Here is a 12,695-nt window from a genome sequence, read left to right as displayed (position 1 = left end):
ACCTGGATCCTGCATGGCAGTAGCCTGCAGCCAGATCTAATTGTTAAAATAAACCTGTACTTTTAGGGTTCATAATAATTCTTCTAATTTTTTCTCTGTCATCAAAAGGAGCCTGTTTGCTATTAAATAAATTTCCACTAAGAACTGTTTTACAATTTTGGGGGGTTTAAATTTTGCTGATTATCTGACTCCCTTTTAGGTGCAATAGTTCCCTGAACACATCCTGTGTCTATTTCCCCAGTTCCAGAATGTAAAATTCTAATAGATAAACCCACAAATTGGCAGAATTCTCAAATTGGTTCCCTGACCTGTGGTGTGACAGCTATTATGGTTGGCAAGGCTAAAGGGAAGCCATTAAGGTTGCCTCTGCCACAGAAAATAGTGAATAAACAAGAGTATGTTATTCCTGGAGGAATTGCAGAAATTTCTGCCACTATCAAGTAGTTGAAAGGTGCAGGGGTGATGGTTCCAACCACATCTCCCTTTAACTCTATTATGTGGCCAGTTCAGAAAACAGATGGATCAGGGGGAACGACAATTGACTGCAGAAAACTAAATCAGGTAGTAATTCTGATTGCGGCTGCTGTACCAATGCAATTTTGTTAGTTGAGCAAATGAACACATCTCCTGCTACATGGTATGCAGCTATTGATCTCATAAATGCATTTTTCTCAGTACCTGATCATAAGGTCCACCAATATCAATTGGATTTCAGTTGCTAAGGCCAACAGTATACCTTTACAATTTTGCCTCTAGGATATACTACCTCTCCTACCCTGTGTCATAACTCAGTCGGAAGAGAACTTGATCATATGACTCTTCCACAAAATATCACATTGGGGCAGTATATTAATGACATTATGCTGATTGGACCAAGTGAGCAGGATGTAGCAACCACTTTGGACTCATTAATAACACATGGGTTTATTAGATTATGAGAAATAAATCCAACGAAAAATTCAAGGTCCATCTACCACAGTTAAATTCTTAGGAGTCCAGAGGTATGGGCATGTTGAGATATTGCATCTAAGGTGTAAGTTAAGTTATTTCATCTTTCCCCTCCCACCACCAAGAAAAAAGCACAACATTTATTGGTTCTATTCGGATTGAGACAGCACATTCCTCACTTGCATGTGTTCCTCAGGACTATTTACCAAAAGACTCAGAAAGCTTCTAGCTTTGTGTGGGTCCTGGAACAGGAGTGCGTTCTTCAACAGCTACAGGTGGTTGTGCTTCCTTCTCTAGCACTTGGACCATATGATCCAGCAGACATGATAGTATTTAAGGTGTCAGGTTGATAGAGATGCTGTTTGTAGCCTCTGGCAGGCCACTGTAGTTGAATCACAGAAGAGATCTTTGAGATTTTGGAGGAAAGCTCTACCATCATCTCTAGACAACTATTTTCCCTTAGCAAAACAGATCTTGACCTACAATTAGGCCTTCATGAATACTGAACGTTTGATAATAGGACACCAAGTTACTATATGACCTGAACTACCCATCATGAGTGGGGTATCTCAGACCCTCCAAGTCATAAAGTGGGAGGTACTCAGCAACAGTATATTATCAAATGGAAGTGGTATATATGTGACCATGCAAGAGCAAAGTAAGTCATGAAGTCACAAGCAAGTTACATGAAGTAGTTACTCAAATGTCCATGATTTCTATACCTCTTACAGTGCCATCTGCCATCAAGCATGCACCTATAGCTTCATGGGGTGTTTGCTCTGATCAGGGGACTGAAGAAGAGAATACTAATCTGGTTTACTGATGGCTCTGCACATTATACAGGCACCACCAAGCAATGGACAGATTCAGCATACAACCTTTCTGAGGGACAAACCTGAATGATACAGGTGAAGGAAAATCTTCACAGAGGGCAGAAATTCAGGCATCAATAAGGCAAAGGGCTGCATCAAAATGACAAAATGTTAGCCAACAGAATGGGAAAAATATTCACTAAGCACATATCTGACAGAGGGCTGATATCTAAAATATGTAAAAAATTAAAGAAAGTTGATGACCAAGGCAGACCTTTATTTGCCTTATGATGCATGAGAGGAAAGAGTTCATCATGGTGGGGAAGTGAGAGGACATGCAGCAGGACTGGCAGCTGGAGAAGCTCATGTCTTGGACCGCAGTCAGAAAGCAGAGAGTGCCCTGGGAATGGCTCAAGTCTTTTAAATCCTCAAAGCCTGTTCCCTGTGATATGCTTCCTCCTGCATTAGGCACACCTTTTAAGGCTCCCTAAACAGTGCTGCCAGCTGAAGACATGTGTCCAAAGGCCTATGGGGGATGCTGCTATTCACACAACCACATTAAGTATGACTCAGCATTAACTGCCATGTCAAGCTCTAGGCTCAGGGGTGCAGCATGAAACTTTGTAGTCCCCATTCCAGAGTCTGTATGGACAGCTGAAAGCTCTGTGCCACAAGGTGTTCAAAGACTCTCAAGTCTTCTGTCACCTGTGTTGCTGTAATGTTGTCCTAAAATCTTGAGGCTGTCTAAAGACTGAGAGAGGAAGAGAGATCTCATACACATCCAGGAACACGAGTTCTACTCAAAGAACTAGGTATTCAGTCTTTCTGGTGTCCACAGGACTGGGCTATGTTACAGAGCTATGTGGCCAAAAAGAGCAAGATTTTTATCAGTATCTGTCTGTGACCTGCACCCAGTCTTTCCCCGGAAATAGATTGCAGTCATTGGCAGTTTGGTTCCATTGAAGGACACATAGTGTCTGAGCATGAGTGTCTGAGCCAGAGCACTATTCATGTAAATCTCTGTTGCTCTTTGCTTACCAAGTGCCTTGAGAGTTGTAGTGAACCTGTATAGCCCAAGAGGAAGTAGGGTATAAGAGTCCGTTGTCCCACATTGGTCATATGTAGTATGTATTCTGAACATTTCCTTCCATACAGGGAAAGGTATCTTTTCTCAGTTCTCCCAATTTCCATCCACAATTCTCTTCTAATACTACCCTCTCCAACCGTTTTTGGTTCATCAAAGTTTTCAAATACTAAAAGAATTTTCACCTCTTTATGAATAATCTGCTGTATAAGACCTCAGTGTCACTTTAATCCCTCTAGGGGCTATCAAAGCCAGGCACCGTCTGCATATTGGTTGGCGTTTATGATTAATGCTTAAACAAAAGTATTTCTAATGTATTTTTGTGGGGTAGCACATATGTGAAGCCCAGATAACTATGAAGGTGGTTTTCCCTTTCCTCTACCAAAGGCAGTATTATCATTTGTAGTGAACGGCCAGCAGCACCTTTACTCTCAACCTTATCTCCATGTATCCTGCCTGAGCCAAACCTTCCATCCACCAGCTTCCTGAGACAGGGTTTCTCTATTATATAGTTCTAGCTGTCCTGGAACTCACTGTATAGACTAGACTGGTTTCAAACGTCCACAGATCTAGAGATCTACCTGTCTCTTCCTCCCAAGAGCTGGGATTAAAGGCATCTAACACCATGCCCACTGAAGAGGCCAAACCTTTTAACCATATAATTTGCTTTTTTTTTCTCTGAAGCCTTTCTGTTCCCTGAATCATCTCTACTATGGTATTTCCTTGTGGGAAGAAAATGAATTACCTATTCCATAAAAAATGTACACTTCCCAGTTTTAATGATAGATATTCATGATGAATTTTGAAAGGTCTTCTGGACACCACCCTTACTTGAAGGTTTTTCCCTAGGATGATGAACAATAGCTGAGGCTCTCTGTGTGTGCTTTCTATCACAGCAGACATTTTAGGTCTTCTATGAGGACCGTGATAGTTGTATCACATAGAGGAATTTTACTCCAAAGTATCTCTCTCACTCTCCTTAATTACAGCCAGCCTGTAATTGATAAACAACTAACTGAAAGTCCCTCCTTCAACTCCTGACCCTGTCTCTTGCTCAGCATCTCCTTTTCACAATTTGGACTCCAACAACCAAGAAAAAAATTGCTCACCTATGCTTTGGAAATAATATAGCAGGGACTTTTTTTTAGTTCCTTGAGTATGTGCTTTCAATAACATAATAGTTTTGTTTCTTTCTATGCTGTCCCTACTAACAGTCCCTGTTATGCATTATGTTTTCAGTGGCAGTGGAAAAAATAAAAACATAGGAGCTAACTCTTGTAAGCCAAAACTGTCTGAGGGAACCTCATTCTGGGGAGAGTTAATACCATGAACCCCAGGAAGCTTTCAGTGGCTGCAAAGCAAAGGCCATGATGGTCGAACAGAAGTTCAGACAAGACCCTTCAGACAAAAGGAAGAGGCCTAGGTGGAGATTCTCCCTGGAAAACAAGTGCTATACAGCATGGTGTAGAGATAGCACTGGAAGTGAATCCAAAACTCAGAGAGGAGGAAGAGGAAACTATCGTCAAATGTAGTGAATGTGGGAACGTATTTAATAAGAAACATCTCATGGCTGGACATTAAATGATTCACTCTGGAGTAAAGTCCTAAATGTACAGAATGTACACAGACCTTCATAAAGAGTATTCATCTCCTCCAGCACCAAATGATCCACACAGGAGAGAGGCCCTACGAATGCCTGGAAAGTATGAAGCACTATAACCACAAGGCATCCCTCATCCAACACAAGTGGATCCACAGTAGGAAAGCAACCTTACCAGTGCGACAAATATGGAAAAAAAACTTCACCCAGAGCTCCAATTTTGTTCTGAATTACAGTAAGAAATACTGGAGAAAAATCTCTTGGGTGAACCAAATGTGGATAGGTTTTTTGAAGTCAGGGAGGTTTCCTTAGACACGTCATCATCAATGGGAGAGAGAACCCATACAAGTGCTTTGAGCGCAGACAGGTCTTGAGACATAGGTCATACCACCTGTGGCACCAGCAGGCTTATACTGGGGAGAATTCCCATGAGTGCAGTGAGTGTGGGAAATCCTTCCTTGAGAGTAGTGCCCTGATCCAACACTATGTGGTCCACACTCTGGGGAAGCCTTTTAAAGAGTGTCTTGAGCACAGCAAAGCCTTCAATCACAGGTATTACCTCAGGAGACACCAGTGCATTCACACCAGAGAGAAGTATATGTGTGCAGAGCGTGTGGTAAAGCCCTCACCCACTGTTCTGCATTCATCTTGCATAGAAAGCGCCCACATCAGAGAGAAACCGTTTGAGTACAGAGTGGTGTGCGAAAGCCTTCAGCAATCAGAAAGGTCTCCTCAGATACTTCAGCATCCAGACTGGCGAGAAGCCATATGACTGGTATAAGTATGGGAAGGATTTTGTGCTCATGCCAAGTCTTAAGAGGCACAAGAGATTTTAGCAAAATGGCCATTTTAACTATATTAATCCTGCCGATCCATGAGCATGGGAGGTTTTTCCATTTTTGAGGTCTTCTTCCATTTCCTTCTTCATAGTCTTGAAGTTCTTGTCACACAGATCTTTCACATGTTTGATAAGAGTCACCCCAAGGTACTTTATACTCTTTGGGGCTATTGTGAAGGGGGTCATTTCTCTAATTTCTTTCTCAGCATGCTTATCCTTTGAGTATAGGAAGGCTACTGATTTGCTTGAGTTGATTTTATAACCTGCAACTTTGCTGAAGTTGTTTATCAGCTGTAGGAGTTCTCTAGTGGAGTTTTTTTTTTTGGGGGGTCACTTAGGTAGACTATCATATCATCTGCAAATAATGATAGTTTGACTTCTTCCTTTCCAATTTGTATCCCTTTGACCTCCTTATGTTGTCGAATTGCCCAAGCTAGTACCTCAAGTACAATATTGAAAAGATAAGGAGAAAGGGGGAAGCCTTGTCTAGTCCCTGATTTTAGTGGGATTGCTTCAAGTTTCTCTCCATTTAGTTTGATGCTGGCTACTGGTTTGCTGTATATTGCTTTTACTATGCTTAGGTATGGGCCTTGAATTCCTGTTCTTTCCAAGACTTTAAGCATGAAAGGATGCTGAATTTTGTCAAATGTTTTTCTGCATCCAATGAAATGACCATGGGTTTTTTTTTCTTTGAGTTTGTTTATGTAGTGCATTGATGTAGTGATTGCATTGATGGATTTCCCAGTATTGAACAAACCCTGCATCCCTGGGATAAAGCCTACTTGATCATGGTGCATGATTCTTTTGATGTGTTCTTGGATTCAGTGGGCAAGAATTTTATTGAGTATTTTTGCATCAAAGTTCATAAGGGAAATTGGTCTGAAGTTCTCTTTCTTTGTTGGATCTGTGCGTGGTTTTGGTATCAGCGTAATTCTGGCTTCGTAGAAGGAATTGGGTAGTATTCCTTCTGTTTCAATTTTGTGGAATAGTTTGAAGAGTATTGGTGCTAGGTCTTCTTTGAAAGTCTGATAGAATTCTGCACTGAAACCATCTGGTCCTGTGCTTTTTTTGGTTGGAAGACTTTCTATGACCCCTTCTATTTCTTTAGGGGTTAAAAGACTGTTTAGATGATCTATTTGGTCCTAATTTAATTTTGGTATTTGGTATCAATCAAGGAAATTGTGCATTTCCTCCAGATTCTCCAGTTGTGTTGAGTATAGGCTTTTGTAGTAGGATCTGATGATTTTTTTGGATTTCCTCAGTTTCTGTTGCTATATCCCCCCCTTTCATTTCTAATTTTGTTAATTTGGATACTTTCTCTGTGCCTTTTGGTAGGTCTGGCTAAGGGATTATCTATTTTGTTGAGTTTCTCAAAGAACCATCTCCTGGATTCGTTGATTCTTTGTATGGTTCTCTTTGTTTCCACTTGATTGATTTGAGCCCTGAGTTTGATGATTTCCTGTCTCCTCCTGGGAGAATTGGCTTCTTTTTGTTCCAGGGCTTTCAGGTGTGTCATTAAGTTGCTAGTGTATGCTCTCTCCATGTTCTTTTTGGAGGCACTCAGGGCTGTGAGGTTTCCTCTTAGCACTGTTTTCATTGTGTCCCAAAGATTTGGGTATGTTGTGCCTTCATTTTCATTAAATTCTAAAAAGTCTCTTTGGCCATTTTGCCAAAAGCAATATACAGATTCAACGCAATACCTATCAAAATCCCAACTCAATTCTTAACAGAGTTATAAAGAGTAATCCTCAAATTCATCTGGAATAACAAAAAATCCAGGATAGCTAAAACTATTCTCAAAAAGAAAAGAAATCCTGGGGTATCAGTATCCTTGACCTCAAGCAATACTATAGAGCAATAGTGTTAAAAACTGCATGGTATTGTTACAGTGACAGGCAAGCAGATCAATAGAACAGGATTGAAGATCCAGAAATGAAACCACACACCTATGGCCACTTGATCCTCTACAAAGGGACTGAAGACATCCAATGGAAAAAATAACCTTTTCAACAAATGGTGCTCATTCAACTGGAGGTCAGCTTGCAGAACAATGTGAATTGATCCATCCTTGTCTCCTTGTACTAAACTCAACTCCAAATGGATCAAGGACCTACACATAAAGCCAGACACTCTGAAGCTAATAGAAAAGAAACTTGGGAAGACCCTTGAGTACATCGGTACAGGGGAGGGAAGTTTCTGAACAGATCACCAATAGCATATGCTCTAAGATCAAGAATTGACAAATGGGACCTCATAAAATTACAAAGTTTCTGTAAGGTAAAGGACACCATCAAAAGGACAAATTGGCAACCAACAAATTGGGAAAAGGTCTTAACCAAACCTACATCAGATAGAGGGCTAATATCCAATATATAAAAAGAACTCAAGAAGGTAGATTCCAGAAAACCAAATAACCCTATTAAAAATGGAGTACAGAGTTAAACAAAGAATTTTCACCTGAAGAACTTCGGATGTTGGAGAAGCATCTTAAAAAATGCTCAACTTCATTAGCCATTAGGGAAATGCAAATCAAAACAACCCTGAGATTTCACCTTACACCAGTCAGAATGGCTAAGATTAAAAATTCAGGAGACAGCAGGTGTTGGCAAGGATGTGGGGAAAGAGGAACACTCCTCCACTGCTGGTGGGGTTGCAAATTGGTACAACCACTCTGGAAATCAGTCTGGTGGTTCCTCAGAAAACTGGGCACCTCACTTCCAGAAGATCCTGCCATACCACTCCTGGGCATATACCCAGAAGATTCCCCAGCATGTAGTAAAGATACATGCTCCACTATGTTCATAGCAGCCCTATTTATAATTGCCAGAAGCTGGAAACAAACCAGGTATCCCTCAACAGAAGAGTGGATGCAGAAAATGTGGTATATATACACAATGGAGTACTATTCAGCCATTAGAAACAATGAATTCATGAAATTATTAGGCAAATGGATGGAGCTGGAGAACATCATACTAAGTGAGGTAACCCAGACTCAAAAGATGAATCATGGTATGCACTCACTAATAAGTGGATACTAACCTAGAAAACTGGAATACCCAAAACATAATCCACACATCAAATGAGGTACAAGAAGAATGGAGGAGTGGCCCCTTGTTCTGGAAAGACTCAGTGAAGCAGTATAGGGTAAAACCAGAACAGGGAAGTGGGAAGGATTGGGTGGCAAAACAGGTGGAGGGAAGGGGGCAGATGGGACTTTCGGGGAGTGGGGGGTCTAGAAAAAGGGAAATCATTTGAAATGTAAATAAAAATATATATCGAATTAAAAAAAAGAGGCACAAGCGAGATCTTAGTGGGGAAAAGTCATTTGAATGTATTGAGTGTGGGAAGACAGTCTGCTGGATCATGAACCTCATTCAGCACTTGCTCATCCATACTGGGAAAAGCCCTATGAGTATGGTGAATGTGGGAAGGCCTTCAGCTGAAGCTCCTCTCTTAGTCACCATCAAAGGATGCACAGTAACAGCAGCCCTCCCAGTGTGACAGAGGAGGGAAGACCATTGACAACCACACATACCTCAGTTAACCTCAGTGAACTCCTTTTGGTGAAAGATTGCTTGAATATAACCAATGAGGGAATTCTTTTATCACAGGAAATGTCTTCTTCAGGATCTGATAATCTATGCCAAAGAGAAGCTCCACAAGAGTCTTGACTGTAAAAGAAACAAACAAACAAACAAACAACAAACAAACCTATTCCTATCACAAAATACATTGTCATCTGAAGAGCAACCTCAGCAGCAGACCCAGCCTTATTTCACCTCTGAAAATTCACCCAGGAAAGAGCTCCAGGAATGGGGTGGGGGTAGGATCTTGTTTTACATTCACACAGGAAATCTTGAGCTACATCTCCCTCCAAGTTTACCTTGTCATGTTATCTCAGGGCTTGTTTTACAAAGCACGTGCAGACAATAATGAAAACAAAAGTCTCTTCAGACCTCCCTGCCAAACTTATTGGATGCCATAATATCGAATCCTCAGCTTATTTGGAGTGAGGCTGGTGTTTTAGAAGCTTTAGCCCTTTCCTGTGTCTTGAATATTCACTTGGTGTTGTGGAGTTAGCTGAGAAAAGCCTGTAAATGTGTATTACATACTTTTTTGTGTCCTAAGATGGTATTCTTGAGACCAGTACCCTTTAGGCTGAACAGGGTCACTTGAGCCATGAGATACTTCATATGTAAGGCAAGAAGGACCCATATTTTTCCTAAGTATCTGCACTCTTGCAAATTCCAACAGTCTTTTGGATCTCTCTCTCTCTCTCTCTCTCTCTCTCTCTCTCTCTCTCTCTCTCTCTCTCTCTCTCTCTCTTTCTCTGTCTCTCTCCCCCTCTCTCTATCTCTCTTTCCACCATCCCTCTGCCCCTCACTCATTCTTGTTCTTTATGTGTGTGTGTGTGTGTGTGTGTGTGTGTGTGTGTGTGTGTATGTATGTGTGTATGTGTGTGTGTGTGTGTGTGTGTGTGTGTGTGTGACTGTTTGGCCTGCATGTTTGTATGTACACTCCCTGTACACTAAGACACCAAAGAAGTTAGTTACAAAGGGAGCTATGGATGGCTGGTAGACACCATGTACATGCTGGCAACCAGACAAAGTACAATCTTATAAGACAAAGGACTGCATCAAAAAGACAAAATGGCAACCAACAGAATGGGAAAGATTCACTAAGCACACATCTGACAGAGGGCCAATATCTACAATATTTAATCAACTCAATAAAGTAGATAACCAACAAGCCAAATAATCTAATTTAACGTGTAGTACATGTCTAGACAGATTTTTCAACAGAATATTATCAAATTGCTAATAAGAACTGAAAGGAATGTAGCACATTCTTAGACATTTGGAAAAAGCAAATCAAAATGACTCTGGAATTCTATCTTACAAGTTGCAGAATGACTAAGATCAATAAAATAAGTAAGGGTTCATGCTGCTGAGGACAGGGAGCAAGTGAATAGTTCTCCATTGCTGGTGTCAGTATAAATCTGTACAGCAAAAATGGAAATCAATATGGTGGCTCCACAGAAAATTAGGACAAAAATTTGCCTGATGACACAGCTATAATATTCCAAGGTTACACAATACCATGAGCACTGTTTTTAATGTTTCTTTAATCTTGAAAATTGCATATAAATATACAAGGAAATAGATTCATATATGTGTATGATAAACCCTTTCTGGTTTGAATATGTTTGGCTCAGGGAGTGGCACTATTAGGAAGTGTGGCATTGATGGAGTAGGTGTTGTCTTGTTGGAGGAAGTATGACACTGTGCAGAGGGTGGGGAGCAGCAAATCTCTTCCTGCTAGTCTCTGAGACTCCTGGAAGCCTCCAGATTAAGATGTGGATCTTTTGGTTCCTCTAGCCTCGCATCTACCTGGATGCTGCCCTGCTTTGCACCATGATGATAATAGACTGAACCATTGAGATTGTAAGCCAGCCCCAATGAAATGTTTTCCATTATAAGAGTTGTCTTGGTCATGGTGTCTTTCCACAGCAATAAGACCCTAAAACACTACCCTTCTAACTTACCCCTCCATGTTCCTCTTTTGCAATAATTTTCACCAGGGGAGGGGAGATAAGCAACATCTACCCCTTCCAAGATTAGTGTATGGACTCAAGATTTTATTTCATTTTTATTATATGAATATGAATATTTGCCTAAACCTATGTGTGTGCTTCACAAAAATTCAGTACCCACAGAGACCAGAGGAGGAAATCAGATCCCATGGGACTAAAGTCGCAGATATTTTGGGGAAGCCATGTGAGTGTTCAGAATTGATCCCAAGTACTCTGTAAGAGTCACTACTATACTTACTGCTTCACTATTTCTCCACCCCCCAAAAAAACAAGTTTGATTCCTTCAAATTTTCTCTCAATCTTATTGGGTGTACATAGAGAGGCTGGGTGATATGATGCCAACAGAACACTGGGTCAAAACATAGCATGCTCAAAGGAAAGTCTTCATCCTAACTAGAATATGGCCTCCCATGGCTGTTCAGATGATGAACCCTTTTCCTAGTCTTCCATAACCTATTCTCTAGCCCCTCCTTGGGACCACATAGCCATATCCAATTAGGACAGAATTGTGTGAAAATGGCTGAGGGAATGACTGTATATCTAAATGAGATACTCAACTTTTCCTTGAGTGAGAGATTATAAACAGGCAACAAGCCCATCTGAGATGTGGTTTTAAACAAGCACAGTTGAACTGGTTCAAGCAGGTAATGCTGTCAGGGAACACTTTTTGAAATTACTTTTTCAGCAACTGGATTCCCTTCACATTGCATGTAAACTGTGTACCTTAACCTCTTTTTATTAAGCACATTGGAAAAGCAATATTTGGATTAAAAATCATATCTCATGATGCTGATGGAGGACTTTAAGGAGGATATAAATAACTCCCTTAAGGAAATACAGTGGAATACAGATAAACAGGTAGACACAAAAATCTTAAAAAGTAAACACAAAAATCCTTTAAAGAATCACAGGAAAGCACAACCAAACAGGAACAGGAATTGAACAAAATCATCCAGCATCTAAAAATGGAAGTAGAAACAATCAAGAAATCACAAAGGGATACAACTCTGGAGAAAGAAAACCTAAGAAAGATATCATGAGTCACACATGCAAGCATCACCAAGAATATACAAGAAATAGAAGAGAGAATCTCAGGTGCAGAAGATACCATAGAAAACATTGACACAACAGTCAAAGAAAATGTCAAATGCAGAAAGCTTCCAACCCCAAACATGCAGGAAATCCAGGACACAACTAGAAGACCAAATCTAAGGATAATAGGTATAGAAGTGAGTGATGATTCTTAAAATAAAGTGCCAGTAAATATCTTAAACAAATTTATATAAGAAATCTTCCCTAACCCAAAGAAAGAAATACCCACAGACATACCAAAAGCATACAGAATTCCAAATAGATTTGAAGAGAAAAGAAATTCCTTCCTTCATATAACAATCAAAACACCAAATGCACAGAACAAAGAAAATATATTAAAAGCAGTAAGGGGAAAAGATCAAGTAACATATAAGAGCATAATTATCAGAATTAGACCAGACTGCTTGCCAGAGATTATAAAAGTTGAAATCTTTGGCAGATGTTGTAGAGATCTTAAAAGAACAAATATACCAGCCCAGGCTACAATACCCAGGAAAATTCTTGATTATCATAGCTTGGAAAAACAAGGTTTTGCATGATGAAAACAAATTTACACAGTGACTTTCCACAAATCCAGCCCTACAAAGGATAATAAATGAAAGCTCCAACACAAGGAGGGAAATTACACCATAGAAAAAGCAAGAAAATCTTCTTTTAATAAACCAAAAAGAAGATAGACACATAAACATAGTTCCACCTGTAACAACAGAATAACAGGAAACAGCAAT

The 12,695-nt window shown here is 40.2% G+C and overlaps 1 pseudogene; it reads left to right on the top strand.

The window, feature by feature from the left end:
- Positions 1-8,953, top strand: part of LOC127693704 (zinc finger protein 264-like) — a 76,217-nt pseudogene extending 67,264 nt beyond the window's left edge.
- Positions 8,954-12,695: the final 3,742 nt, after the last annotated feature.

Source organism: Apodemus sylvaticus, chromosome 1, assembly GCF_947179515.1.
Source record: "Apodemus sylvaticus chromosome 1, mApoSyl1.1, whole genome shotgun sequence".
Taxonomy (NCBI): Eukaryota; Metazoa; Chordata; class Mammalia; order Rodentia; family Muridae; genus Apodemus; species Apodemus sylvaticus.
The sequence above is the reverse complement of the archived record's forward strand: the minus strand, read 5'-3'. Positions and strand labels throughout refer to the sequence as shown.